The 26,491-nt window shown below is 36.2% G+C and overlaps 1 protein-coding gene and 1 pseudogene across 1 annotated transcript in view; both read right to left on the reverse strand.

Moving 5' to 3' along the window:
• Positions 1–26,491, reverse strand: part of PDE3A (phosphodiesterase 3A, cGMP-inhibited) — a 458,178-nt gene that overhangs the window by 197,023 nt on the left and 234,664 nt on the right. The gene's annotated exons all lie outside the window — the stretch shown is intronic.
• Positions 14,914–15,540, reverse strand: LOC102844211 (annotated as a pseudogene).

Consider the following 26,491-nt stretch of genomic DNA (forward strand, 5'->3'; position numbering starts at 1 on the left):
AAATGGCAATCTTATTAAAAGCAATCTACATATTCAAACACAATCCCAATACAGGCATCAAATTCATTTTTTCAGGAAGTTTGACAAGGAAATTGTCAAGTTTATTCAGAGAGGCAAGAGATCCTGAATAAGCAAAACACTTCTGAGAAATAAAAATGAAGTTGGAGGCATAGCACTGCCTGACCTCAAAACCTAAACAGTAGTAACCAAAACAGCATAATACTGGTACAATGACAGCCACATAGACACATGGAACAAAATTGAGAACCCAAAAATAGGCCCAGCTATGTATGGTCAACTGATATATGACAAGGAAATAAAACCTATCAAATGTGGCAATGACAACCTCTTCAACAAATGGTGCTGGCAAAAGCAGAATGCTACCTGCAGAAGGCTGAAACAGGATCCACATCTCACACTATAAACAAAATTCAACACAACGTGCATCAGAGACCTGGAAGTAAAGCCCCAAACCATAAAGTTCATAACAAAGACACTGGGATAAAGTTTAGAAGGCCTAGTCTACAGTATAAACAGACTGCAATATAAAGCCAGAAATGTACAATCTGAAGAGGATAAAATTGATGAATGAATGGAATGTTCTAAAGATTAAATCCCTGTACACACCAAAACTTCTTCCAACTGGGTGCAAAGAAAACCTATCAACTGGGGACAAACATTTGGCAATACCATCTCAAACAAGAGTCTCGTAACAAAAGCTTACAGAACATTCCTGGGCCTTTGCAAGAAAAAAGACTGATAACCCAATTACAGAATGGGCCAAAGACATGGAAAGAATTTTGAGAGCAAGATATTAAAATGGCCAACAGGAACATGAAGAAATGCTCCAAATCACTGATAATAAGAGAGATGCAAATCAAAACCACAATGAGATACCATCTCACTTCAGTAGCAGTGGCAAAGCAAGGACAGCAATTGATAAATGTACTAGCAGGAAAGCAAGTAATAAATGTTGGAGAGAATATGGCGAGATAGGAATTCTCATACATTGTTGGTGGGATTGTAAATTGGTACAACTACTCTGGAAGGCAGTTTGGCGTGTCCTCAAAAAGGTGAACATAGAAATTCCATATGACCCAGCTATGCCACTGCTTGGAATATACCCTGAGAAAAGGAGAACTAAGGCACAAATGGAGACTTGTACATCAATGTTCATAGTAGCATTATTCATCATTGCAAGAACATGGAACAGCCCAAATGTCCAACCACAAAAGAAATGGATTGAGAAATGATGGTACATTCACACAATGGAATACTACACAGCATGCGGGAGCAATGATTTTGTAAATTATTACCTAATCTGGGAGGCACTAGAGAGCATCATGGTGAGTGAACTTAGTCCCATAAGCATGAGTATGAGGATCCAAGGCAGGGGAAGGGGGGAAGCAAAGGGGTGGGGATAAGCAGGAGGAGAGGGATTAATCATAGGGTTTGATGGAGGAGGGTGAAGGAAATGAGAAAGATCAAGTGTAAAAAACAATGTATTAGAACCTTTTTAAATAAACCAGTTAAAAAAAAAAAGTAAAGAAAAATCCCTACAACCAGGCCAACAGGAAATGTTATGATAAATAGAGAAAAGACTAAACCTTTCAAGGATTTCATTTCAGTAGGATCCACAATCAATACCCATGGAAACAGCAGTCAAGAAATCAAAACATGTACTGCATTGGGAAAATATATTGCCTTATTAACTTTTTAAGATTAAAGAGCAAGTGTTTCAATTAAAGGGCAAGAATTAAGGTGTGTCTGATCCAAGCCATGAGAGTCAATAGATTTTTAATTGCTTTTTATGCATGGGAGAGTTGGCCAGTGAATAAAGAATGAAGAAAAAGGCCATGCCTTTGAATTTCTCAGTTGGCAAAGAATATTGAATATATCAGAGATTGACAAAAGAACAAAGCTTGGTGTGTGTAGAGTGCTCCATAGATGTAAGAGTTATCTCACATATTTTGGGTATGTCATTAAAAAGAGTCAGTCCCTAGAAAAGGACATCTAGATTAGAAAGCTGGAGTATCAGCAAATGAAAAAATGCAATCAATGAGACTGATTGACTTGGTGAGTACAATAATGGGAGTAAGTGCAATGGAGATTGTGAAGATGGCACAGAATTGAGCATCAGTCAAAACCAACTTGACGATACTATGATTTCCAGCTCTTATGAAAGAACATTATATATATTAATATCCTTCCATACATTTTAACATTCAAATATAAACAATCTGCAGGCACTCTGGTGGCACTGTCTGTAGGGATTTGGTGCTGAAATCACGAGCAGCTCTTTGGGAGAAAAATGAGCAATCTCCTCCACTATTTACAACCTCAGAAACATGCTGGATGGGCAGTGAAGCCCATCAAATTCTAATTCAACAGCAATGAGTTTTCACTCTCATTCACTCATATGAGTGAATTATAGCATCTGAAATGCAAGCTCTCCACATACACAGATTAACACCTATGGGATGGTAAAGCAATTTATGTCAAACTTTAGTGCTTCACATGCAGATAGAGAAAAAAAGATTTATCATAGGCACTGAAATCCATTTACCATCCATCCTGCTAATAAATGAAACATTTTTTCAAAAGGAGGTGATTGACTTTCTGGCTTCATCTTTATCCATCAGATTCTCTGTTACATAAAATTCAGAAACTTGTATTACAAGTCTCTAGAAAAGAAACTTGCTGTTGCTGTTGATTGGCATCAAGTTGAGCATGACTCATAGTGACCCTATGAACAAAAGACCTGAAGCCTTTCTATAACTATCATCATCTCTCAAAGTTCATAGAGTTTCCAGAGGTATATTCCTTAGGAAGTGGATGCCATAACCTACTGAATGGTTATTACCAGTCTGTGGGAACAAGTGCTGTAATGTTTTAAAATTCCCCAAGGGAAAAAAAGGATCGCTGTACTCTGTATTGTGTTTAGTCCCAACTGGTACTTAAAATTAGGATTTACTTAGATTTGGAAATTTATATAAAATGAAGGGCACAGTTACAGACATTTTCTCTGAGTCAAAGTCTTATATACACAAGGCTGGGAAATTACTATTTCAGTGTCTTGGATAATTTGTCACTATTTCTAGACAGGAAGGAAGGGAGTTGATCTAATTTAATGTAACAAGAAACTATTCTATATATCATTTAAGTATTTGTAATCAGCAAAACTATTTCATAGTGTCCCCTAAATTTATCTTTTATTTTAAAAGCAGTTTTAATGATTAAAAATGTCTTCCTCATATTCTATCAAAATCTTTGATAATTTGAAATGGTTACATGCTTTACCACTCATCATATGTTCTCTTCTACAGGTTAAGACTCTCTTTCTTTTATAGAATCATTTTTTTAAAATGCTTATGTTTGTGAGTTCATCAGCATTTTACTCTTCTTCATGAACTCTATACTCATAAGAATGGCACGGGATAGAGCAAGGTTTAGGGCTGTTATACATAGGGTTGCTATGAGCTGCAGGTGACTCGACAGCACATAACAACTCATAAACGGATGCAACACTTCTTTCTTTGCTTGTTTATACAAGCAGACATTCAAATTAAAAAACTCAAACTCATTGCCGTTGAGTTGGAACTGACTGAGCGGACTTTCCAGTGGGTTTTCAGAAGTAGTTAATTACAAAGGAAGAGATTGGCTATTTCTCCGGAAGTAGCTGGTGGATTCACACTATCTGCCATTTTTTCAGCAGTAAATTCTCTTCTGACTAGACCACCAGAGCTCCATACATAGATATTATATTAACTTCTAAAGTTGATCCCCTTCTCTGCACTTTCATCTTGTTCAGTAATTTAAGTGCATTTTAATGGCAGCAATCTATATCCTACTTCTTTAATTTCCATACCAGCTCCACACTCATCTTAATTGCAAAGTGTAAATGTGTACTCTTTTGCCAATAGCACACATAACTAAATTTATGAAATAAGACAGTACCTTAATATGGAAAAGTTTTACAGTCCTTAGTCCAACACTGTGATTGTGCTCTGTAAGAGTCATTTTTAGTGTATATGCAAATGTGGCAAACCTTATAAAATAAAGAAGAAATAGAAAGTATACTAACTGTAACCTATAATCTTAAATGCTTAACAATTATCTGAATCGATTATAACAAATATTCATATCTAGTAAACCTATGTAGTGGACAAAGAGCTCCAGTGGTCTGGTGGAGTTGCACTCTCAACCAAAAAGGCAAGTAGTTTAAATCTACCAGCTGCATGGAAGAAGAATGGTAGGCAATCTATTCATGGACGATTTATAGCCTCTTTAAACCCACTAGAAGACCAACTATGAGTTCCTTTTAACTGTATGATAATGTGTTTGAGTTTTTGAAGGGATAGATATATTTTCTTTTGTACATAACTCTCTGTAGTTGCCTGTGTTTTTGAAGTCTCAAATATGTGATATTTACTAAAACAAATGTATTTCTGTTTCCTTTTCCTTAATAGGTATGATAGATATTATGTAAAAATGGTTTACTAGTTGCATTAAATCATGACTAAAATTCTCATGACCAGTAGAACATAAAACGGAATGTTCCTTAGATACTTAGAAACCATAGAATTATATAGACATTAGATTCTTCTTTTTCCTTTGATATTTTGGAGACATAAATTTTATAATAAGAGGTTATATTTAAATACAACGATAGTTGTATAATACACTTAAAATCTACTGCTTGCAAGTAAATTCTTACTCACAGTAACCCTCTATCAGGTATTAAAGGTGGTAAATCTTTATGGAAGAAGATGATCCTCTGTCTCCCGTGGAAAAGCTGGCAGATTTAAACTGCAAACCTTCCAGTTAGCAATGTAACACATAAGCACATTCTGCCACCAAAACTCCTTATAAGATAGCTTAACTATGTGTTAGCTATATTTTTCAACACTTTTTTTATTATGCTATAAGAATATGTTGTTGTTGTTGCTGATTGCTCTTGAGTCAAGCACAACTCATAGTGACCCTACGAACAAAAGACCTAAAGCCTTTCTATAACTCTCATTTCTCAATGTTCAGAGAGTTTCCAGAGGCATGTTGTTTAGGAAGTGGATGACACTTCTGCTTCCAAACCTGTCTTAACCTGGGAGCTCCACCAAATACTGTCCACCATGGGTAATGCAACCCCAGGTTACCTCAGTACAGCATATTGACAGAAGAGTGCTGCACCACTTAGAAGAATGTTTCTCCAAAACATAATAACAACCAACTTTTAAATACAAAGGCCCTTCCTGAACTACTGACTCTAAACATGAGGCTTAAATAAAAAAAATAATCAATATAGTATGTTGTTGTCATTATGTGCCATTGAGTTGCCTGCGACCTATAGTGACCCTATGTACAACAGATCTGAACCCTTCCTTGTCTTGAGCCAGTCTCACTAATTCCAACACACCAACTCCCGTTGCTCCAGGTACTGTATCAACCCATCTCATTTAGGGTCTTCCTTTTCTGCTTGTCCCTCCACCCTTCCGAGCGTGATGTCCTCATCCAATGACAAGTCTCTTCTAGCCACGTGCCCAAAGTATGTGAGATGGAGCTTCAAAATGCTAGCCTCCAAGCATAGACTTGGTTTCACCCTCACCAAGACAAATCTATTTGTTTTCTGGTAACCAATGGTATGTTCAAGACTCTTCTCCAGCACCACAACTTGAAGGAATCCGTTCTTCTTCTATCCTTAGTCATTGTCCAGCTCTCTGAAGCATACATAAAAAGTGGTGCCCTAGTGGCAAAAAGCTGCACTGCAATCCCAGAAGTGTGTGGTTTGAATCCATCAGATGCTCTGGAGAAGGAGGGACAATCTCCTCCTGTACCAGTCAGATCTGATTTGACAGTACACACACAAAAATAATAATAATTAAAAAAAGTAATTGCGAAGACTATGGCCTGGATTAGGAGCACCTTTGTCTCTAGGCTGACATCATTGCTTTTCAGTACTCTGGAGAGGTCCCTGACAGCATAGTTTCCCAATGCAATTTGTCTTTTGATTTCCTGACTGCTGGTGTTAAGAATGTTGATTATGGAGCCGAGAAAGCTGTAATTAACACCCTCAATCTCTTCTCCATCTATTATGGTGCTGCCAATTGGACCAGTGGTGAGAATCTTTGTCTTCAATCCATATTGAAGACTATGGTCCTTAATTTTCTGCAGCAAGTGCTTCAGTCTCCTTTAGTTTCAGCAAACAAGGTTTTGTCATCTGCATATTGTAGGATGTTAATGAGTCTTCTTCCAATCTTGATTCCACATTCCTCCTTATACAACCCTGCTTCCCAAATGATCTGTTCTGCATACGGATTGAAAGGTCTCAGGACAGGATGCTTCCCTGACGCACTCCTTTCCTGATTTTGAACCATGCAGTGTTTCCTTGCTCTGTTCTGAGCACTGCCTCCTGGTCCAAGTACAGGCTTTGCATAAGCACAATCAAGTGTTCTGGGATTTCCATTTTCTTCGAAGTTAGCCCCAATTTGTTGTGATCCACTTAAAAATGGATCTGCTGCTTTAGTGTACTCTCAAGTTGACTATGAGTCATAGTTACCCTATTCCCACAGATCAAAATCTTGCCTTATCTTACACTATCCTCATGTTCAAGACAATTACTGCAGTTACTGTGTCAATCCATTTCATTAATAAAATCTTCTTTCACACAATCTCTGTCATAACTACTCCCACTGTCCTACTTACTGAGTCAATTCATATCATCCAGGGTCTCCCTCTCTTACACTGTTCCTCCACCCTTTCAAGTATGACATCCCCTGACATCCCTTTCAAGGACTGATCCCTCCTTGCAACAGGTCCAAAGTATGTCAGATGAAGCTTCAAAATCCTTGCCTCCAAGGTGCAGTTTGGTTTCCCCTCTTCAGGACAGACTTATTTCTCCTCTTAGCAGTATATGTTATTAAATACTCTTCTCTAGCATTGCAACTCAAAAGCGTTGATTCTTCTTCTATCATCCCTTAGTCACTGTCCAGCTCTCTGATGCATAACAAGAAACTCCAAAGACCACGGCCTAGGTCAGGTGTACTTCAGTGTCTAAACTGACATCATTGCTCTTTAATAAATCTGGAAAGGTCCCTGACAATAGATTTTCCCTAATGTAATTTGGTACTTGGTTTCCTAGCATCTGGTACCACGAGTGTTAATTATGGAACCAAGCAAACTTAAGCTATTAACAGTCTCAATCTCTTCTCCATCTATCATGATGCTGCCAAATGGCCCAGAGGTAAGAATCTTGATGGTGAGCTTCAATTCTTATTGAAGGCTGTAATCCTTGACGTTCTGCAGAAAATGCCTCTGATCCTTCTCAGTTTCAGCAAGCTAGGTTGCATCATCTGCATAATGCAGGTTGTTGATGAGTCTTTCTCCAATATTGATGCCACATTCCTTCCCATAGAGCCCAGCCTTCTGGATGATCTGTTCTGCATATAGATTGAAAAGGTATGAAGATAGGATGCATCCCTATTGTACGCCTTTGCTGATTTTGAACCATGCAGTGTTTCCTTGTTCTATTCCGATGACTGCCTCCTGATCCGAGTATAGGCTTCACATAAGCAAAATCAAGTGTTCTGGGATTCCCATTCTTCTCAGAGTCAGCCACAGTTTATTGTAATCCACACAGTCAAATCCCTTTGCAATGTCAGGTTTATATTCTAGGTCACACTTTTGTTTTTTGCTATTATTTGTGGTGATTCATTATGATGCTTAGCAGAGGTATGTGGTTAGAATCCACCAGCTGCTCTGAGGGAGAAACAGAAACAGTATCCTCCTGTGTGATTTCACAGCCTCTGAAAATCTGCTAGAGGGTTAGCTAGGAGTAGTTTCCAATTCAATGGCATTCAACGGTAGAAACAAGAAGTTTCTGGAAAATTTCACATGCAACAAAGTAAAATTTTCACTGGAAATCTGTAAGGAAGCTGTAATGGCCTTGCACATCAGGTGATCCATGACAAAAAAAAATGGGAAGCTTCCTCCCGTGTGATTTAGAGCTCTTGAAACTCAGTAGTAGGCCAGTTATAAGTCAGTTTCAGCTTACTGGTAAAGGAGTAAGTAGTGGGGAGGAAATCAGTAGTTTACCAAACTTGAATCAAAATAGCTTTCTCTCCATATTTTAATAATAATAATTAATATTTATTAATAAAAAATAATTTCTCTCCATAACATAATAAGAAGAAGCTGCATTTAATCTCAAAGGCACTTATTTCAAATCCACCAGCTGCTCTGCACGCTCCTCTCATGCCATTAACTGTCTCTGAAAACCCAGTGGAGGGTCAGGTATGGGTTTGTTTGGATTCAGCAGCACATAACAATAGCAACAAAGGTCACCAAAGGAGTTCTGATGGCTTGTGGTAAGAGACTGCACTGTCAAGCCAAAGAGAGATGGTTTAGATCCACAAATTGCTCTGTGGAAGAAAGTTTCATTTCTGTGACTTGAGAAAATTTTAGTTCACTTATATCTCTAATGTCATTTCTGGGTTATACTTTATATATTAATATGAGTTCCTTGGATTAACTTAAGTTTGTATGACAGCTCCACTCTACACAAAATGGGAAAACCGTTTAATGATGAGAACAGGACTTTTAAGTAATAATTTTTTCCCTCAACATGAAATGAAAAAAAAAAAAGTACTCTTTAGTGGAAAGTTAAAATTGTGTAGGGTATATTTTCCTCTATAGAATGGAAAGAATGACAAATTGCTGCCCTATAAATATAATTATAATGCTAGATTATAAACACTTATAAATATAACTTGGATGCATATTACCAAGAAACTAAATAAAAACATTAACTCTCCCCAAAGTTCAAGAAATTATATCAAGAACGTACTATAATCCTATATTTTATTTTGTTGTTTTGTTTTTTTACTATACCAAAATAGATATTCAGAAAAAGGATAATCTTCCCAAAATCACTTGCCTGAACTCATCCTGCCTAGTTAACAAAATTTCTAACTGCATTGTGGCCTTTTTTTATCTCACCTACATCCTTCTCTTTCTAATGACTTCTTCTACTTACTATATTTTGGGTTTTGTCTCTGATTATTTTCAGTACAATCACTTTTCATCAGTTTTATATATATGTAAAGTAAAAGAAAGTATATCTACCTCTCATTTTCCCATGTTAAGTGTATGTCCACAACTGATGAAGAATAAGGTCCTATTTTATGCCACAATATAGAGCATACAACTAAAAATCATGGCCCTTTATCAGATACTACAAATTGAACATATAATTAGAATATATTTCTCATTATTCTAGCAAATGAGAGGAAAAATTAAAGTCTCCAAATTAGTTTAAATGATTGTGTATTTATTTTATACACACTTATCCACAAAATGCTTCCATTAATTCATTCATTTTCTCAATATTTATTTTAAGATAAATATATATATATATATATATATACACACACACACACACACACACACACACACACACACAATTGCAAAATTGGCCAGAAACAACCCGTGAGTTAAAGTAACAAGTAATAATACTATTTCTGTATCACTCAAAATATGCTTCTTTAAACTTAGCTACCTAGTCCCTTGCAAGCTATTTACCATTCCTGCAAACTAAGACCTATATCAATAGCCACTTATTTCACTGTTTTGTTGCCATTAATACAATGAACCATAGGGTTCTGACTTGACCAACACAAGCATAAGGCATGTGAGTGACGTCCATAGTTCTCAAGATAAGAGGGTCATTCAATAAGAATTAAAACAGCATGTCTACTAATCTATAAACATGAAGCAGGGGGAAGAGTGGGAAACATTCATGCCAGAGGCAATTTTCCCTTTTATTTCTGTAGACTTGTTTGATTCCTGTTCATCAATGTTCTTTTAAAGAGATCAGAACCTTTAATAAAGAATGACAAGGTCACCTATAAGCTCACCAGAAACACATGTCCTGGACAACTACAGGCATTTTCTCATACTGGCGGCTGTTCTGATCATTTAAGGATGAAAAAAGCACATCTCCTCACCTCTCCCTCCCCCACCCCCATTTTCTAGGACATGATTCTAAATGACTAAATTACTTCCCAATGAAATAAGGACATTCTTTACATCTCTGTTTACAGGCTAAAAGTGGAAACCTGAAAGAACAACTGTTCATAGGTGTATTTTTAATATTCCTAAATAGAGTCATAATTAATCAATACATAGTTATTTACAATGTTCCATATGTAGAAAAAGTAACTTTGTGCAGTGGTTGGTTAAGCATTCTGTTGCTAACTAAAAGACTGATGGTTCAAATTCACCAGTCATGTTGAAGGATAAAGATGTAGAAGTCTGCTTCTGTAAATACTACAGCTCTGGAACAGTCCTCTTGTTATTGTCAGGTGTGTGGAGTTAGCTCCAATTCACGGGAACTTTGACTGATTTTGTGCCATCCCCACAAGCTCTTCTGTTCTCTAAGTTTAATGTTACAGTTACTATTTTCCTTTTCTTCTCCTTCACTGATCCTCTACTTTTCCAAGGACTAGCTTCTCCTGGTAACATACATAAAGCATGTGAGACTAATAGAGAAGTTCTCTTCTGTTCTGTAGGGTAAATACAGTGCTATCATTGTTCCACCATGGGTCAGAATAATTTCCAGTATACATATAATGAAAACAACATATATGGCAAAGGACATAAGGAGAAATTCTGCTGGTGCTCCTATCCTTGGGAGACTATGCAACATCAGAAGACTCCTTAAGTTATCACAGCCTAGCAGATGAAGTTGTACTACTGGATATTGTAGGCAGAGGCATGATGATGAGAAGTAATAAACTTGCAGATTCAGTTGTTAGAGAAGCACAGTTTACCCTTGTTTAAGGATGGTCAAAGTTCTTAGTCCTCTTGATATTGTTCATTTTGCTAGTGCTTCTTATAAAATTTTTAATGCAAATTAAAGGCATAAAACTGTAACTAAAAAAAATACACCAGTTACATGGAAAAAAAAGTTGGAAAAGATTATGGAAGAATTGGATTCGTCTAAAGGTTAAATTTGGAAACAACTAGAGATGTCTCAGCAGAGACCTGCCATTATTTTATGAGATGCCAAAGCTATTCTTGGTATGTATGTTGTTGTTGTTAGGTGCTGTTGAGTCGAGTATAACTCAAAATGACTCTATGAAGCAAATACCTGAACCCTTTTCTTTCCTGTGCCTTCTTCATAATTCCTGACACACAGAGGCCATTGCAGCAGTCACCACATCAGTCCAGCTGACTGAGGGTCTTCCTTTTTTTCGCTGACCCTCTACCCTTACAACCATCATGTCCTTCTCCAAGAAATAACCCTTCCTAGCAAGATACCCAAAGTATATGAGGCAAAGCCTCATCATTCTTGTCTCCAAAGAGCACGCCAGCTTCACCCTCTCCAAGATATATCTGTTTGTTCTCTTGGCTGTCCATAGGATGTTCAGTGCTCTTCTCCAACACCACAGCTCAAAGGCATCAATTCTTGCTTGGATCCAAATTAAGACCAATGGTACTAGCAGTCAGTAAATAAGGAGACACATTGTACTGGGAAAATGTGCAGTTAGGGACTTCTGCAAATTATTGAGGAATAATGATGTTACTTTTGAAGACTAAGGTGCATCTGATTCAAGCACATGCTATGCATCTGAGAGCTGGACAATAATTAAGAATATATGTAGCTCGGGTGAACATTCATTGTAGGGGGTCTCTGTACATTTAAATGAAACTCAAATTAATTTCACCATGCAAGCATGTGCACACATAAACTTTTCATAAACATAAAAAATGAAAAATAATGATTTACTGCACAATTTTAAAACAGTGCTAACAGTTGTTAAATTGATATGATTAACAATGAGAAATTAATAAAGTACAAGCAAAAGTTGTTAAGTTTTGAGAAAAAAATAAGACTGGGAGCTCCATGCTTGGTAATTTGTGAAGCATTTCAGAAGATGTACTTCAGAGACCCCAATTCTCCCCAATATAATTCTTCAGAATAAATTCCTGGAAAATATGACTAAAATATTTCTAAAATATATTGAGTTTATAAATTTGATATGATTCCAGGTAAGACTGTGAATGTTTTCTTTCTGAAAAAATATTATTCTTCTGTAAGCCTCTTATTAAAGAAAAATTACAAACAGTTCTTGGGTTACCAATTTAAAATTCCTTTCAAATTAATCTCCTCCTCTTCCATAAACTTTTCATATTAAAATTTAGAGATCATAAGAGTGGTTTATCTTCAAAACCCTCTGAGTTCAAATAGTACCCATCACTAAGCTAATCTAACAATATGCTTGTTATTCTAAACTATTTCACATATTGTAATCTACTTAGTAGATATCTAAAGGAATGATATAAAAAAGAATTCATGTACTTTTTAAGGGAAGTCAGGCTGTCTTCTGGTTTGAATATGTGCTACCAACACAAAGACATAAAGTTCAAATCTACCAGCAGCTCCATAGCAGAAAGATAGACTTCTCCTCCTACATAATTTACAGCCTCTGATAATCTCTGGACAGTCAGCTGAGTTGACACCTAGTTGATTGCACAAAACAACAGGTCATTTTTAAGCATAATGGCAGTCCCTTAATCAAATACTTTTTCCTACATGAATATTTGTAATTTTCTTTTATGCATGTTGTTGTTGTTATTAGGTGCCATCGAGTTGTAGAGGACTCATAGCGACCCTATGAACGAAAGGCCTGTGACACTGTTCATAGAGTTTCAGAAGTGGATGCCACTCCTGCTTCCAAGCTTGTTTTAATCGGGAAGCTCCATCAAACACTGTCCACCATGGGTAACCATTATCACATGTGGCACATCAGTATCACTGTATTTGGCATCACAGCAACCATGAGTTACCTCTGTACAACAATGCACAGACCAGTGCTATACCACCTAGAAGAATGTTTGACAAAAAAATCATTTGAACCAGGCTTGAGGGCCGCAGATAAAATCACCCACCTTGGGCTTCATAGCATAACTTTCTGTCCCCTAGGCCAACGTAGCTCTCTCTACAATTTCCTAATTATTCAGTAACATACAGTTATTGTTCTTGTTAGACGTCATTGAGTTGGTTCTAACCATTGCAACTGTATATACAATAGATCAAAACACTGGGCAGTCTGGCACCATTCTCAAAATCATTATGCTTGATCACAATGTTCCAGCCTCTATGTCAGTCCATCAAACTGATGGCATTACCTTTTTTTTTTTTCTCTCTATTATGCTGCCTCACTACTATACCAAGCATGATATCCTTCTTTAGTGAATGGAATACAAGGCCAAAATACATGATACAATTCTTACCATCCTTTCTTTTAAGATGTATTTTTCGTACACTACCAAGATGGTTTGTTAATTTTTTTCTGACAGTTAATATTCTTCACCAGTATGATAAGCCAAATGCATCTGTCAACCAATTCTCTTTGGCATAGTAACTCTGTATTTCTTTCATCTTTGACGCTTCCTGCATAATGTAATAAGCTGCACAGAGAATTCTTCAATGATGTAATTAAGGGCTTGAATACTTGTCAGTTCTTTAATCTTGGTATATGGAGCATGGTTTCCCTTTTGGCGTTATAACGCTAAGCTCTGCATATTTCATTATGGTATTTTGCCATGTCTTTTCTAAATACTTTTGAATTCTTCTGTTCATCAATGATCCCACCATTTGCTTTGGATGGATATTCTATATTCAGGGCTAAGTTTGAGCCTTTTTTGATTTTCACTTTGGTCTTTTCTTTCCTTTCTTTTTCATTTACCTTTTGCTTTTTTTATGTATGATATCCTGATGTTATCTCACAATTTGTCTAAGGCCATTAGCGTTCAAAGTATTCAAGCCTACTCTATAGGTCATCTCTAAATTCATGTGAGAATATACTAAACATCATATTTTAGTTCTGATGGACTTGTTTTGTTTTGTTTTTTTAGCTTAAACTTGAACTTGCATTTTGGAAATTATTGGAGTGTTCACAGTTGATCCTTGTTCTGATAAATGATACTGAGCCTTTCCCTAGTTTCTTTCTACAGATGGATTCAATTTGATTCCTGTATATTCTATCTTTTGAAATCTAAGTAAAAAGTCATTATTTATCCTGTTGAAAAAAGGTATCTCCAGTGATTAGGCCATTGGTTTTAATAAATGTACATGCAATTTTATTTTTTTATAGTTTAAATTATCTAAATAATTTATTTTAAAATCTTTTTAAAAACTTGAAAACAACTCTAGCTTATAATTTTTTTAAAAAAGTATCCATGTTTCAGAAATGATTAAGATAACTAAAATGTCAAGTTCTGATACAATTTTTAGACTAAGAAATAAGCCTTCACCAGAATAAACAGAACATTATGATAAAAAATTACTGTAGGAACAGTAGGAATTTAGAAAAATAAAACTGTCTGTAATTCATACACAATGAAGTATGTCCCAGGTATGTACTTTTGTAGTCAAAACAGAAATAATGGGTAGATCTCATTGGGCTGGTTCCACTGCTAGCTTACTGGGAACTTAAGACTATACACACTTTATCTTTTTTTTCTTAATTAGCAATGAAGTTACAAATACTGAGAAGAAAGCTTCTCAAGTTCATAAACCCTCTCAAAAAAAGGTTTTCATTTTCTTAAAAATGATATAAAAATGAAGGCAGAGGAATATGAAAATAATAATCTACATCTTTATACATCTTGACCATTTCTCAGAAACTTTTAAATAGTTTTCATATTTCTGATACTCATAATCATCTTGAATGCCAGGCAGATTTTATTCATTCCAATTAGGTATTTTCTCCCTTAAACAGCAAATGATGCCAAGAAAAGTTTCCTCTTCAATCAAGTATTTATATATTTCAAGAACAATGAAAAGCTTTAAAACAATGTTTTCCTGATTTAGCTTTAGAAAATACATTAGATGTTTATTTCCAGATCCATCCTTTACAGAGAAGACAAGAAATTTCTAAATTTCATCTTTGGACTCTTCTGGGATTCCTGTTGACTGAGCAACAATTTGAGTTGAGGAACTGTTTCTTTATTTTGCTCATATTCTTGGAAGAGGGGAAAGTGGGTGTTGACTATCCAGAAGTAGGTGTCCTGAAAATCAATGCCAGACTCTTCCCTGTGGAACCAAACCTCTCATGGTTTGGGTTTGCAGAACTTGGAGTCTTTCTCTGCAGTGTCTACAGAGAAGACTGAGGAGTGCTAGACTTGCTTGTCAATGATGATAGAAAGCGTCTACTTTTACCACAATGTTTAACAATGCTGTTACACGTTTTACAAGGAACCAACAATATACTATTGGAGTCTATGTACTTCTTCATGAGTTTTGCTTCTTTCAAAGTAAGTGTATAACCTTTTGCTTCTCGATTAAGAAGTCTCTGTGTTTGGAGTGTCATTTTGAGCTTAGGTTTGAGATGCACTCTAGAATTATCCAACACCAGCAACTGGAAACAGTGGGGACATGTTTCTTCAAAAGTGTTCTTAGTATAGGAGATAGCAGGCCTGGTTCGGGCAGCTGGCTTGGAGTTTTTGTGCCGCAGACTCCAGGTAGTGCTTCTGTCTCATTGTTGCCAGTGGGACCCAGTCCTGTACATGTAATTTAAGTTAAGCATCATTTCTATCAGTGGAGCCGTATTTTCCAACAATTGAGCCTTTGCTTTTGTTTCTACCTTTCACATTCAAGTAATTATTAATTCTAGTAATTATTAATTCTAGTAATTAAATTCTAGTAGTTATTAATGCTTGTTATATATTTGTTTGGTCAGTTTAAGACTGCAGAAGCTGGCTTAAAATCTTCAATATTTGTATTAATGGTTGGTGTGTAAAATAAAAAAAAATCATATGACAGGACTATCACACTTAAGGAATATATATATATATCACAATTACATTATTTAAAGAAAAGCCACAATCCTTTGAGAAGTAGAGTGATTACACTAAAAGCTATATTGTTTGTTTGCTTATAAGCAGTTTTAATTGTATCACTATTAATTTTCTTAAAAAAAAAAATTACTGCACCACAGCAAGGTAAAGGTAAATAATCCAATAGAAAAATGGGCACAGGATATGAACAGACACTTCACTGAAGAAGACATTCAGATAGCCAATAAGCACATGAAGAAATGTTCAAAATCCCTAGCTCTGAGAGACATGCAAATCAAAACAACTATGAGATATCATCTCACCCCAGTCAGAATTGCAAAATTTAACAGAACAGCAAGCAATAAATGCTGGCGAGGTTGTGGATAAATTGGAACCCTTATTCACTGTTGGTGGGAGCGTAAAATGGTGCAACCACTGTGGAAAGCGGTGTGGCACTTTCTCAAAAGTTGCAAATAAAGATACCATTTGGCCCAGCAATTCCACTACTGGGAATATACCCCAAAGAGACCATAACTGACATCCAAGCAGATATATGCACACCCATGTTTATCGCAGCTTTGTTCACAATAGCAAAGAGCTGGAAACAACCCAGGTGCCCATCAACAAATGAATAGATAGAGAAGCTGTCATATATTCACACAATGGAATACTATGCTGCATTGAAAAACAAGGAACTTATGCAATATGATTCAAAATGGGTGACCCTGGAGGACATTATGCTGAGTGAAGTATCTTAGTCACAAAAGGACAAATACTGCATGGTGCCACTGTTGTAAAACAGGACTGACATCGGGCTTGGGGGGAGACTGAGAAAGATGGGATATATAATGTATACTGTATTGAAACAGATGAAGGAGAAAACCGTTTAAAAGGGATACGTGATTAGGTATTATTGTCAAGACAGGAGTTCAGAACAAAGACTGCATAGTGGAGTGGACCTTGGGTGAGGGATTATAAAACAATAAAAGAATTTTTCTTCTACTTTTCCAAGAGGGTAGTGTAGTAGGAAAGAGGGTTGGGAGGGGAGAAAAGCGCAACAATGAATGAATGGAAATCCAAAGTCTCTGTAAATTTTCATTGAAGTTAATAATAGATTTCTAAAAAGGGGGGAAAAGAAACTGAAAAAAAAATTACTGGTTCTTAGTACATTAAAATATTAGGGAGTTCATAAATTCACAAAGTGAAATATATTTCTCCCCCTCTATAATACTCAACTAAACAATAAGTAAACTATGTCCTAGAATCACTTAGACTAGTTTTGTGCATTTCTAAGAATAATGCTTTTGATGCCTCTCGAGCTCCAAATTAGAAAACTTTTCTCCATCGATTTAACGGAAAGAGAGAGAGAAAGAAAGAAAGGAAGGCAAATTGCCTTCTGATCCTGGATGTGAGGTAGTATTTACTGTGAACAAAGGTCAGCTAAAGAGCTTTACAGCTTCTGGATGTTTCTTTATCATCATTTAGCATCCTTCCTGTTTTGAGATAACCTATTTTTTGAGAGTATTCATTCAAAAAAAGAAAGGAAAACCAGTTAGGAAGTCCTATTTATTAAACACCTGGCATGAAGCCCAAAGGAGCTTAACTGTCTTCAGGTAATGATTAGTGGCTTCAATTCTTTTTCTTTTTTATTTCCATTCATTCATTGTTGCACTCTTCTCCTTGCCCAACCTCTCCCCTGCCCCCAGTTTGCTCTTCTCTTTGAAAAATAAAAGAAAAATTCTTTCATTGTTATACAATCCTTCCCCCCCAAGTCCACTCCACTAAGCAGCCTTTGTTCTGGACTCTTGTCATGCAAATAATACCTAATCATATACGTTTTTAAACAGTTCTCTCCCTCATATGTTTCAATGCAGTGTACATTATTTATCCCCTCTTTTCTTAGTTTTCCCCAAAACCAATGTCAGTCCTGTTTTATAACACTGGCATTATGTAGTATTTGTCCTTTTGTGACTGAGATATTTCACTTAGCACAATGTCCTCCAGAATCACCATGATGCCTTTTTGTTGTTGCTTCATTTTGTATTCTAAGGTTGCCTTTAGACAAACCTTATATTCTGCTTAAGGGCTAAATTTATTTTCCTCCCATTTGACTCTTCAAGGAGAAAAAGTGCTTGATGTATTTGCATTTTTGGAATCAAAGCATAACATTGGCTTTCAGGTTGTGTCAGTGCTCTGATTTTTTACTGGGCTTTTTTTGCTGCTCAGACATCAAGTCAGTCCCTTTCTTTGGACACTTCAAAACAAAATAGAACACTTTCACTTCACGTCTTTTCCACTGTTCAAGATTTTCTAGTATTGTCCTCAACTATATACATCTCTTCCCTAATGAGAAATTTGAAGTCTCATAGTACTTGTTTTTTCAAAACATCTGTCTCTATGATTTTCTACGTTATTATTCTTAAAACATGTCTCCATTTTCTTTCCAAAGCCTCTTCATCTCCATTTTCATTGGCTTTAACCAGTAGTTAATTCATAATGGAATCTTTAGGCGGTAAAAGTGGTTAACATTCTTGGCTCTTAACCAATAGTTGAAAGTTCCAGTCTACCCTGAAGTACCTTGAAAAAAAAAAAAGGACAGAAAAGGCTGGCAACCTGCTTCTGAAAAAAACACCCAATGAAAACCCTAGGAAAAAAGTATTGTCCTATGACATATTCAGAATTGCCATGAGTGGAAATCAACTTGATGGCAATTGGTACCTTGTTCTTTGTTTTATGGTCAGTTTTTCTGAAGTGGAGTGAGTAGCAGTGGTGGTAGGGTGAGAAGAAACACATGAAAAGTCTGAAAGGGATCACTAGGGAAGAACAGGGCTTCCTTTTTATCAAACCACACTATTTTCTGGAGTACTTTCACCTTTTCTTTGTTTCTTTCTAATGCTTCTGCAATAATGAACTGCTCAACAATCAGTTTTTGGCAATATTTGTTTTGTTTCATGTTTTAAGTTTTCAAGATCTTCTCATAAACTATGTAAGTATCCTCTAAAAAATGACTGGTAGAGATATGTGCATGTCTTTCTATTTACTTCTGAATCTTGGATAGCCTAGGTCCTCTGATGAAAGTTCTGTGTTATCCCAAGACACACATTCTACTGCTGGTATTCTGTGAGAGGTGCTTTCAGTTTCGTTTTTTACATTCCTTTCTCTGTGTATAGTATTTAGCAATATTTTGAAGGGCAACTAACACCTCAGTGTATTATTTCTGGATTACACCCATTGCTACTGAATTTACTTCCCAATGCGAATTGGCCATTTTCATATCTGATCACTGCCTAGATATGTATTACAGAACTACTTTATCAGTGAGCAGAGGGAGGGAGGTAAGAAATGGATGTAAGTAAGTGAATAGTAGGAGAAAATCAGCTACTTCTAGATAGCACTGCACTGTGCTAAATCCTACAGGATTAAGCGAATGCACAGCACACAGTATAAAAACGGCATATTCATTTCATTCTCTGACACAATCTCTGCTGTAGTCAGTGTGTCAATCTATCTGGTTGAGAGTCTTCCTCTCACCGTCCTTCCACCTTTCCAAGCACGATGTCTTTCTCCAAGGAATAATCTCTTCTAGCAACACTCCCGAAGTATATGAGATGAAGCTTTGCTGTCTTTGCCAGCAAGGAGCATTTTGGCTTCACCTTTCCCAAGACAGATCTCTTTGTTCTTTTGGAAATACATGTGATATTCAGTAATTTTCTCCAACATCACAGTTCAAAAGCATCAATTCTTCTGTCATCCGTATTCATTGTTCAGCTCTCTGATGAAGTGCAAGTGATTGAAAAGACCATGGTCTGAATCAGGCATATCTTAGTCCTCAAACTAATATCATTGCTCTTCAACAATTTGGAGAGCCCCTGACTGCAAACCTTCCCTGTGCAATGCATCTCCTGACGTCCTAGCCAGGAAATCACTCCTAGCCAGTACCACATTTTAGGGAAAACAGTGGATAGAAATTTACCAATTTTTTTAGTTTATTAATTCTTCACACTTTTTTCCCCCTCCAAACCTACTTAGTATGCTGCTCTTTCCTCAGCTGCTACATTTTTTTGATCAGACTTGCCAAGAATGGATCAACTGAGGAATAAGTTCAAATAAGGCTCAAAATTTTTCATTTTGTGGATACCCAAACACATCATGTCTTCCTTGAAAAAAATGTCCACGTTCATTAATTGCTATAACATTAGCAACATATTACAAAACAGCTTTCCAAAACCGTCAATCTCCATTAATTTTATGTCCCTTCCATAAAGTAAGCCAAACTCATGTCTTTCATTCCAACAAAATCTCTGTAAATTGAACTGATTTTGTGCTTAGCAATCATATTCAAGTTGTACTGAGAATTGAATTATTTCGGTCTTAATATATATATTTAAAAAAAAGTTACAACAGTATTCAGAGCCAACCTGAGATTTTTCATTAGTGGTTTGCATCCCAAAACCTCTTCTGGCTATAGAACCTTGTTTATCATCCAAATTTTTCACACAAACTTGCAAATCGCCTATTGTGATGTCAACAAGCACTTGGTTTTCTTTCAGTCCATTAGTTTGCATCACTGTTGCTGGTGTGTTCCATCTAGTAGGAACCAACTCACAGCTGACCCTCTTGCTGGTTTTCAGAGGCAGTAGAATCACACAGGAGGAGACTGTCCATCCTTCTCCCAAGCAGCACCTTGTGGATTTGAGTTTAGTGCCTTTGGAATTGCAGTGCAGCTCCTTAACACTTGACTACCAACATTCTCTAAACTAGAATAAAAAAGAAGAATTATTCTTAAAATAAAAATTATTCTACCAAGCAAGATCTACATTTATGTTCATTATGGGGTCTGCAGCTTTTGCTTTCTATGAATTGAGATGTATTATTACTCAATTGATTACACATTGCATTGTATCCTCATACAACTTTTTAATCTCCATCTGTCCTCCAATTAACCTTAGTTGCTCTTTACCTTCATTTGGAATTGACCCATAGCAGAGCCTCTGGTGGGTTTCACAGGCAGTTAATCTCATGGGAGGAGCCTACCTACCAGCTGGTCAGGTGGTGGTCTTGAACCATATGCCTTCAGGTTTGTAGTGCAGGTTATTGCCACTAGACCATCAGAACACATTGATTCTTTTTCTCTCCAGGCTTACTGCATCTCCGGAGTATTATCCAAAAAAGTAGTCTTTCTTCTCTGTGATTTTTTCCTTTTATTAGCTAGCACTAAAAATGTCTATCTTTTGGTTCAGCTCAAAAGTCATAAGCATAATCATTATTTTAGGTGTCATCAAGTCAGTTATGTCAAAGAACAGCCCCATCCTCATAATAGTTTCCATGTTTGAGTCTATAGCAACTCAATTCATAGTGCAGTAAAAGTGTCAATTCATCTTGTTATGGTCTTTCTTTTGCATTGATTACTTTATCAAGCCTAACATTCTTCTCCAGGAATTCATCTTTTTTATAATCATCTCAAATCATGCAAGATGAATTATTGCCACTCTTGCTAAGAACCATCCTGACTAGATGTCTTCTATGATGCACTTGGGTTTTTTTCTGGATTGACAGTATTTTCCCCCAATACTTTAATTCAAATGCATCAGTTCTTCTTTGATCTTCCTTATTCATTCTCCAACTTTCTTATCCATATGTAATTGCTGCAGTGTACCATGGACTCAGAACTAATCCATAGGTGTTCCTCTAGAGGGCTTTCAGTGGCAATTAATCACACAAGAAGAGATTGTCCATCTTTCTCCATGGGTGGGTGGGTAGTTTTAATCACCTGACTTGGAAATTATTATTATTGCTGTTGTTGTTGACTACCTTCAAGTCAAGTATGACTCATAGCGACCCTATGAACAAAAGGCTTGAAGCTCCTCTACAACTACTGAAATTTATCAAAGTTCATAGAGTTTCCAGAGGCATGTGATTTAGGAAGTGGATGTACTGAAAATACCACAGTCTGGGTCAGGTGTACCTTAGTCCTCAAGATGGCATCTAAAATGTACTTATTCTGCTTTACTGTCGTTATAATGTACCATAGAAGCATCACAGGGTTTTTTTCTGAAATTGAGTTGTCTTCATTGCTTCTTACTTAAAATTGCTAAAATTTCACTCATTGATTTCTCTGTAAACTGGCCTACTTCAAAGTCACTAACAAGGCTGTATCAACAACCTGCGCTATCCAGATGACACAAACTTGCTTACTGAAAGTGAGTAGGACTTGCAGTGCTTGCTGCAGTGTAACAAACAATACAACCAACAACATGGATTGCATCTCAATATCAAAAAAACAAAAATTCTCACCACTGTGCCTATAGGTACCATGATGATAGATGGAGAAAAGATTAAAATTCTCAACAACTTCATCTTACTTAGATCCAAAATCAACACTGTTAGTACCAGTGGTCAGGAGATCAGGAAAGGTATTGCATTGGGAAAGTCTGAACCAATCTTTCCAAGTTATTTCGGCACAATGATATAAGTTTGAAGACTAAGGTGCAACTGATTTAGACCATGGTCTTTTCAGTCATTTGCCATGCTTCTGAGAGTTAAATAATGAATAATGACGATACAAGAAGAACTGATGTCTTTGAAACGTGATGTTAAAAAAAATTCTGAGCATCTCATGGATTTCCAAGGATGTTTTTCAGAAGGTATAGCCAGAGTGCTCCTTAGTGGCAATGCTGTTGAAGCTTCATCTCACATACTTTGGACATGTTGCTGTTGTTGTTGCTATGTGCCGTCGAGTCACTTGCGACTCATAGCGACCCTATGTACAACAGCCCTAAACCCTGATCTATCCTGTGCCAATTGCTTTGCCTCTGACACACCCATCCCGATTACCCCAGTCACTGAATCAATCCACCTCATAGAGAGTCTTCCCCTCCTGCGCTGTCTCTCTACTCTACCCAGCATGATGTCCCTCTCCAAAGACTTGTCTCTCCTTGCAACATGTCCAGAGTATGTCAGATGAAGCCCCCGAATCTTTGCCTCCAAGGAGTAGCCTGGTTTAACCCTCTCTAGGATGAATCTGTTTGTTTTCTTGGCATTCCAGGGTACATTCAATATTCTTCTCCAGCACCTCCAGGACATGTTGCTAGGACAGGATAATCCTTGAAGAGGGAACTCATGAATGGAAAGGTGGGAAGATGGGCAAAGAGAAGACGACAATCATCCAGATGGATTGATAGAGACAGCAGCATAGGGTTAAAATGATACAGTATGTCAGAAACAATGATGAGGGTGGTACAGGCAAGAACAGGGGTCATGTCTGTTATGCATTAGGTCATTATGAATCATATTTGACTGGACAGCACCTAATAGCAACAACAATAATCCTTCAAATACCCAGTTTTAAACTTCTGGCTCTATTTACTTCTCCATTATTAGTCAATCATTCAGGACATTCTGTAGATTCTTCCTTCACAGTAGCTCCTGTCACAGTTCTTGTCCAGAAAGTGTTTGTTGTTGTTATGTGCCATCGAGTAGCTTGTGACTTATAGCCACCCTATGTACAACATCCCTGAAAGCTGCTATATTCTGTGCCAAATTTACTATCTCTGACACACCTACTCCCATTACCCCAGTCACTGTATCAATCCATCTCTTTGGTGATCTCCCTCTCTTTCCCTAATCCTTCCACCCTTCCAAGCATGATGTCCCTCTCCAAGGACTGTTTCCTCCTTGAAACAGGCTCAAAGTATATCAGATGAAACCTCAGAATCCTTGCCTCCAAGGATCAGGCTGGCTTTATCCTCTCTAGGATAAATCTGTTTGTTCTCCTGGCAGTCCATGATATATTCAATATTCTTCTCCAGCACCACAGCTCAAAGGCTTCAAAAGTGTTTAGAAAGCAATCTTAATCAAGAGAACTTGTGCACATGCAAACATCTCTCAGTTTAGGCTTTCACTTAAATATTATTTAAGGTACATCTCAGACATCCTCCCTCTAAGAAGTATTTACAAGTTCTACAAAATTTCAAAATTATTTGCCATTGAGTTGGAACCAACTCATAGGCAGCCTTCCACCAGGTTTTTGGCAGGCTATAGATCATATAGGAAAAGACTGCCCATCTTTCTCCTGCAGAGTAGATGGTAGCTTTGCACTGCCAGAGAAGAAGTGTCACTCTGGAGTTATCATCACAAATCCCTATGGACTATGCCAACAGTACATTCTAGTTTAATAAGGGAGAAATAAATACCTTCTTCTAACTGGATTATTATTGGACTTTTTGGGTATATATAATGTTACCTATAACTATTTGCTTCATAAGTGAATTACACATAAAGCATGTTCTATTCTAAGTAATAATTTGTGAGCTTTTAGAAAGCAGTGACCTTGTCATTTAGTCTTTCCTCCAAGACCTACAACAGTGTTCTACACATATTAAGTGCCTTAAAACTCATTTTAAATTACACTAAACTAAAAGTGAAATTTAAGCAGTACTTTGGAGTATCAAGAAAATATATTAAAAGCTCTGGATTCAAATGAAACCTGTGTGAAATCTTTGAAATGTTACAAAGCTTCAGATGTATTTTCAAGGAAAGCAGAGTGATAAAAGGGCTCAATTATGTGAAACAGAAATACAGTGCTTTAAAAAATAAAGTGAAGGATAAGTGTTCTAGATGAAAAACTTAGTATTTAATTTACCCATGTGGAATTTCCTAAGAGTACTGAGCTTTGTTGCTGTTATTATTTAGTATGTATGTGTGTTTTGCTCTTCATCTTGATCATTTTTATATGAGTTGAGGTGGGACATAGTCATATGACATTATTATTAGTTATCTTGGAAACTGTGAGATCCATAAAACACCACAAAGCTTATAATGATAATTCAGACAAGTGTGTTCTAATTAATTTCTTTGCTGTTAGAATCACTTTTTTTCAGACTTTCAAATATAACAATGTTTAATTTATGAATATTTGAACATATGTGGCATTCCACAGCCTTGTAACTATATAAAATGTCTGGAATATTTTTCATATTAGTTCTGTGCTTTTTATGATTATAGTTGTCACAAGTCATTTTTGTGAGGTTTGCTTTTCAACTTATCTGAAGATAATTATTTGTTGAAAAAACAATATATATTTTAAACAATTTCTTTTTCAATACAGCTCTGTATTGCATTAATGTATTATGTCCCCTCCATACTGCTTAGCACATTTTACACATCAAAATGTCTTTAGTGTCAACAGACAGAAGACATAGAATTTCGTGGATCCTTACACATGTTAATCCAATTCTACTTACTGGTTGGAGATCCCCAGGTACTTACTGTACATTAATTTCATATTTGATACCTACCTAGCAACATAAGACCATTCAAATTCTAATTTAAATATTGTACATGTATGTAGAGTGAGACTTGTCAGAGAAAGTATGTCTTTTCAGATCAGAGGAAGTATAACTAGGAGTGAGAGAAAGAAAGTGGTATGAATTATTATTTTTTTTTTATAATCCTGATTTAACTGAGTTTATATGGTAGTAAAATAGTTAAGTTCTCACTTGCTAATTGAAAATCCCTAGGTAGGTTCACCCACCACTCCACAGGAGAAAGGTGACAGTCTGCTCCTATGAGGATTTACAGCCTTGGAAACCTTACAAGGTAGTCCTACTATCTCATAGAAAGTCACTGCAAGTCAGAAAAGACTAGATGACAACAGAGTTAAAATCTCAATTTACTAATTAAATTGATAATGGGGGGAAAAAATCTCACCTATTAAAATCTTAATGGAAAATATTCCATTGACTTTGCTTGTTTTCTCAGGGTCCTAAATTTAATATAGTTGTTCTTGCAAACTAAGTAACACAGGTATACTAAAACTATGTAAAACAATTGGAAGAAATACACACTTTATAACAAATTTTATACACCATACTGAATAACCAACTCTATTTCCTTTAATCATGCTCTTTAGTGTTGAATATAAAAGGAGGGCAGCAGAGGTAAAAATGTTACACTGTTTAATTTTTATTTAGCCTCTTTACAGTCAGGTAAACAGAGCCTGTTATGAGATAAATTCTTTTTATATTTCTTTGCAAAATACCCTAGAAGAAGAGATAATTTTCTTAATTTAAAACTCAGCCTTTATTCTGTCAGGCAATGTAATTATGGAAGCAAAACAAATCCACATTGTCTAATTAGGTCATTAAAAAGCATAAATGCGTCATGGAAGCTTTCTCCTTGCCTAAGACATAAAGTAAGACAATGAAAACAGTCTGGCAATATAGAAAGGTTTAGAATTTGTTTCTTTTAAAAAATAATAGACCCTTTCATCTTTCTATTTGCTTAAGACTAAGACAGTTAATTTAGAGACAAAAATCTCTAATTAGTTTAAGGTTTTCTATGATTATATTTCAAAATATTTAACCAAAAACAGGAAGACAGAGAAAATAAGAAAATGTGTAGAGAAATTATCAAAGGAAGTGAGTGAAATCAAGGGAGTGGGTTGTTGATCAAAATGTATTCTGCAAAGACAAGATGAATATAAAATCGACATTCATATAAACACAAGCAATCTGGGATACAAGAAAGCTCTTAGGAAGAATATGTTGGCATCTGCCTGTGGGGTTTGCAACCCAGACTTTAATTACAGCTAACCTAAATAAAAACAAATGGCATGATAATTTTGTCTGGTCCTCTTTTGACTTCTTATTATTTC

The sequence above is a fragment of the Elephantulus edwardii genome, unplaced genomic scaffold (genome assembly GCF_000299155.1).
Source record: "Elephantulus edwardii isolate Elephantulus edwardi_28Jun2011 unplaced genomic scaffold, EleEdw1.0 scaffold00075, whole genome shotgun sequence".
In the NCBI taxonomy this organism is placed as follows: domain Eukaryota; kingdom Metazoa; phylum Chordata; class Mammalia; order Macroscelidea; family Macroscelididae; genus Elephantulus; species Elephantulus edwardii.